Consider the following 6021-nt stretch of genomic DNA (forward strand, 5'->3'; position numbering starts at 1 on the left):
ATGGTGTTGCTCCTCTCCGTGGTCCATTGGGTGCAACATATACAGGTAGCAAAGACAAGGCCAACATCCTTAATGACCAGTTTTGCTCTGTCTTTACCAAGAATGAAGATACCTCAGGCATTCCAGACCTTGGACCTAGCCCATTTCCACCAATCCAACACATTGAGGTGTCAGCTAATGGTGTCATCAAGTTGTTGAAAAAGATCAACCCTCATAAAGCCACCGGTCCAGACAACATCCCAGCTCGTCTCTTAAAAGAACTCGCTGATAGCCTCGGACTCATGCTTACCATTCTGTACCAGGCCTCTTTGGATAGTGGTATTCTCCCTGATGTGTGGAAGTCGGCCACCGTCGCACCAGTCTTCAAAAAGGGTGACCGGAACAAACCATCCAATTATAGACCTATTTCCCTCACCTCCATCTGCTGTAAGCTCCTCGAGCATGTCGTACATAGCTCAGTGATGCGCCACTTCGAGTCGCACAACATCTTGACTGACCACCAGCATGGTTTCAGGAAGTCCCGCTCATGTGAGTCGCAAATCATCATCACGGTTGACGACCTCGCTCGCAACATGGATAAAGGCCTCCAAACCGATCTCATTCTTCTTGATTTCTCCAAGGCATTTGACAAAGTGCCACGCCATCGCCTCCTCCATAAACTCAAGTTCTATGGCATCCATGGGGGCCTGCTCATCTGGATCAGCAACTTTCTCCAGGGCAGAGTCCAGAAGGTGGTTTTGGATGGAGAATCTTCAGATCAAACACCTGTGTCATCGGGAGTGCCCCAAGGAACAGTCCTGGGCCCACTACTCTTCTTGGCGTATATTAACGACCTCCCAGACTGTATCTCTGTTGACTCCCATGTGAGAATGTTTGCTGATGACAGCGTTATTTACCGTGTTATTAACAACACTGATGATGCAACCCAGCTCCAAAACGATCTTGACGCCTTGCAAGAATGGGAAAGGAAATGGCTGATGGAGTTCCACCCCGAGAAATGCCAACTTCTTCGCATTACCAAACGCCGCAAGCCAGTGAATTCCACATATTTTATCCATGACCATCCTCTGGAGGCAGTCCCATCCGCCAAATATCTGGGTGTTGAATTCACTGACAACTTATCCTGGAACAGACAAGCAAACTGCACCAGCAAGAAAGGCATGAAATCCCTTGGTTTCCTACGACGCAACTTGAGCTGCTGTCCCCGTGACGTCAAGACCCGTTGCTACAACACATTTGTCAGACCAGTTGTTGAGTATGCCAGCTGCGAATGGAATCCTACCACCAAGAGAAATATCACCAAAGTTGAGTCTGTGCAACGCAGCGCTGCCAGGTACGTCATGAACGACTACTCCCGAGAAAGCAGTGTTACATCCATGCTGAATGACCTCGGATGGGAATCTCTACAACAACGAAGAGCAATCTCCAAAGCCACCATGATGTACCAAATCGTCAACCATCTCATTGACATTCCTGACAGCCAGCTGATACCCTCAAACACCACCACCAGGGGCAACTCTCAGAGATTCCGTGTTCCATTCTCCCGCACAGCTTTACTGCAAGGCTCTTTCTTCCCCGACACTATCCGTCAGTGGAATGCCTTGCCCCAGGAAGTTGTTGAGTCGCCAACACTAGACGTCTTCAAGTCCAGAGTGTGTGGCATCTCCTTCACCTAACCAGTCCACTTTCACATTGACCTTGTATATAGGATCTGCACTCTTTGTCTGCACTTACTTGAATGCACCACAACTAATGTGTGAGTATACTCCAGCGGAGGTTTCTGCACAGTATTGGAAGATGATGATGAATTGAATCATTTTATTGAGACTGTCTGCACACAGATGATTGTTTCCAATATCTGTGGTCTGCACATGTACTGTGGTCAGGGCTACGACACTTAACTCATTTGCATAGCAAAATGACCCGTCTCCTCTGCAGCCAATTTGGTTTCGCTCCATCGAAATCAAGCTGGTCACGGAGGAGACTACCCTCTTTTGTGTTTGTTCATTTGTGTATGGAGAGCCCTTCTTGGAGTCCGTAATGACTTAGGCTACGCTCTCAGCTAGAGTCCGACGCTGCATTGCACTAGAAATACCTTTTCTGTGAAATCGCTATAGAGCCAACCGGGAACACGTATTCGTTTTGAAAATATAGCATTAAAATTAGTATCACCCTTATGGTCCCCGTGCAGTGTAAAACCTTAATTCTTTCATTAAAAGGAAATGAAAATTTTAAAAAAACACGGATCTACCTGTGCACCTATAAAATGGGCACAGCAATTTGTCTCAATATGAATGAATTTTAAGAAACATACGGGATATGATGAACATTGACCTGACGCCATGATAGTATACAAATATTAACTGTCTATGAGTGTGATGGTCGAAATATAATCACGATGTGAAAGATGGATTGTTCCATTCTACGAGCCGGAACGGCGAGTGGTATGGAACAATACATCTTTCACCGAGTGATTATATTTCGACCATTACACGAATTAAAGACAGTTAATATCTGTTTTATATCACTCATGCATAAATTCTATTACTAAAATACTATTTAAGGTAGGAAATACATTTTTTTCATCAACATAACACCATGCCGTGATATACTACACATTTTGGGGTCCACCCCATAATTAAATCGGCGAGTCCAAGAGTCAGCGCACGGCTTGGCGCAGCCGCACTACGGCAGAGCACTATGATAGTAAAGACTATCACACGGAGAGGGTGATGGTAAAAATGATAAATGGTAAGCAACCAATGAACTGTCTAGAATTTATGTATGAGTGATATAATTTTATTTATTTATTTATTTATTTATTTATTAAGGTATAAAACAATCCAGAAAGCAGGTCACAGACCTGATACGCCTGGGTAACAATTAAAAACATGTATAAAAACAACATACAAAGCAGCAACAAAATACATACAATAGCATAATATTCAAAGGCAAAAATCACAGATTATTAAGACTCTGAACAACTTGAGGAATGGTAGATTGCATGTACCTGGTTCGCTTACAGCGAGGAGGATCAATCTGCTGGGCATACCTAAGATTCCTACCGTGCCGATCACCTTTGGATTTAGGCAGCATTTGAGAATGTTTAGCAGACGCTTGCAAACCTTGGCCAAATCGCACCAACAGCTGATCTCTCCTCTCACATAAGGAAACCAAACCTAGTTTCTCCAAAGCAGCCCGATAAGATGTGTAGCTCTGGCCCAGGATGATACGACACGCCCGCTTCTGGACGAGCTCCATCTGCTCAGACTGTGCTCTGGAGATACTAGTATGCCATAAAGGGCTGGCATATTCCATGATAGGCCGAATGTACATTTGATAAACGGAAGATAAATCATCCCACGAAGCATTGAAGCGTCTCAAAACATAAAGCATATACATTCGTCTGGAGGCGCGAGATATCATTGAATTGACTTGAGTAGTCCAACTAAGATCACTTTCTAAGGTGATACCAAGAAGTTTCATATTCTGAGTGACATCTAAAACAGATCCATTGAGAGTCAAAGGATTGAAGGAATGAAAAAAAAAAAAAAAACTGATGTGCATAATATGACATTTGGAAGGTTTTGGTAGCATGTCATTTTTGTTGCACCACTCACCTAAACCATCAAGATCTTTTTGCAGTTGTGAACAACCACCTGTCTTAGCATTTACAACTTCACCAAACGTCAGGTCATCAACATATTTCCATTTCAGGGGGGCTTCGGATGCAGCATCATTGACCATGGCGGAAAAAATAATCGGACCAAAATTCAAAAAGAGGCACTCCCCCCGAAATAGATTGACATGTTGATGACCTGCCTTTGATTCTAACAGATTGGGTGCGATTACACAAAAAGCTACTAATGACAGGAATTATACTTGGGCGAATACCTATATCAATTAACTTCTGAACAGCAATATTGTGATTAATCCTGTCAAAGGCTTTAGTAAAGTCAACAGCACATAAGGTTGAATAATGGCCAGCCTCATCAATACCTTTAAGGACAGTGTCTACAACATCCACTAGATAGTGAGTAGTTGAGCTGTCCTTCACATTACCGTACTGCTGTTTATCAATGTGAGGGTAAAAGTCGACCATAGTCCACTCAGCCAGAAAGCTCTCAAAGATCTTACCGTTGAGGCGGGTAAGGCTGATAGGCCTTAGTTGATCAAGGCTTTTAGCATTAGGTGTTTTAGGTATCGGAGTTATTGATGAGGTTTTCCATACTGCTGGGAACACACCTTGGTTTAAACAACAATTAAATATGTGAGTTAATGGCTCAGTTAGTTCAAAAGCAAACTCCTAATAGGATCTATTAGTCGTTTTATATACAATGTATATACCGTATTGTCATAATACCAATATTTGTCATTATATATAGTGAGTAATTTTTAGCAACGTAAATGTGCAGTTCATATGCACAAACGAATACTGATCTTTATGATATTCAGGTTTCTGTACATCACATATAACATGTCACATAGGAGGTCATACGTGTTGACCTTCATCTCTTGTATTTGTTCATCTGTGTATGGAGAGGATTAACGCCATTAAACGCCATTAAAACTCTATCAGTATTAGGGCGTAGTTCAGTGAACTCACCGTATTACTATTCCAAGTACTTTGATAATACAGATAATATGTATTAATGGGTCGAGGCGATTGCATTGAAAAACCTAATATTTATTCATAACAGTTACGTAATCAAGCGATATTACGGACACTTTTCATTTGCAAACCACCAAAATTCGTGATATCGATTGGTCAGTGCCAGAAGTGGGTAAGTACAATAGCTGCCCTGTGAACATTTGTCAATTTACACACAGTATATTGTACTCATCTACACATGGCAGCTACACATGGCAGCTATTGCACTTACCCACTTATGGCTGTTACGGCACTAAACAGTCGTTCTGGGCGTTTGTTTCTCCAACTCGAGGTTCATGAAACGTGATTGATTTGAGTTTAGAACAAATTAGACAAAATAATGCAAGCGCGCTGGTGTTGATGCGTCTTATGCACGAGCCCCGAAGGGGGAGTGCATTAGACGGCTCATTAGGCCTCGTATCCATAGGCTGTTCCCTTGTGGCTTGTGCCCTTGTTCCGTGTTTACTTTTTTCCATGTGACCTGCAACACAGACAACGAACCGTAGCGGCCACTAAGCAAAACAAAGGTTCGTTGTCTGTGTGGCAGGTCACATGGGAAAAAGTAAACAAGGAACAAGGGCACAAGCCACAAGGGAACAGCCTATGGATACGAGGCCTTAGACGGATCATTGATTTACATGTACAGCCCCCGGTACAGCCCTATTCCCTAGTTAAAGTGGCACAATTGTGATTTTACCCTTTCATTGTTAACTAAACATATCTCGAGATTAAAAAGAGCAAATTGAATAGAACAAACGGTATTGGAGAGCTAAGACTGTGCCCTTGACTTTGATGTGAGGATCATGTCACAACGGTATTTACTAATTGCCAAAGAGGGCGCTTTTCACTTGCACAATTTTTTTTGAGACAGGCTGTAATGTATACCAAGGTTTCTGCATCTCAACTTTTTTGGAGCTAGGTATAACCTTAGCTTTTGTTAATGAATGTTGAGGTTTTGGATCTCGACTGCTCCTTAGACACGAAATATTGTGCACACTGTCTTTGCAATTTACAAACGTCACGTGTCATATAACTATTATGTTGTGTCACACGGTAGAACTTAAGGAATCGGATATTTACGTGTGCACAGTATTTTTGTGGGAGATGAAAGCACACCAGACCCCGGGGGGCACTTCCATGACAGATATGCATCATGTGCCTCGGGATAGACCCCCTTTTTCAAACCGGCTTGTACCCAATGACCCCCTTTTTTGTGTTATGGTCCTACCTATTACCCAATGACCCCCTTTAAAAAAATGCATGTACTCAATGACCCCGTTTTTCTATTTCCTGCTATACCCAATGACCCTCTTTTAATTCCCAAATATAGGTGGTATTTGTGTTCTCCTCCAGAAATAATGAGATTTTTC

This window comes from Amphiura filiformis, chromosome 1 (genome assembly GCF_039555335.1).
Source record: "Amphiura filiformis chromosome 1, Afil_fr2py, whole genome shotgun sequence".
NCBI classification, from domain to species: domain Eukaryota; kingdom Metazoa; phylum Echinodermata; class Ophiuroidea; order Amphilepidida; family Amphiuridae; genus Amphiura; species Amphiura filiformis.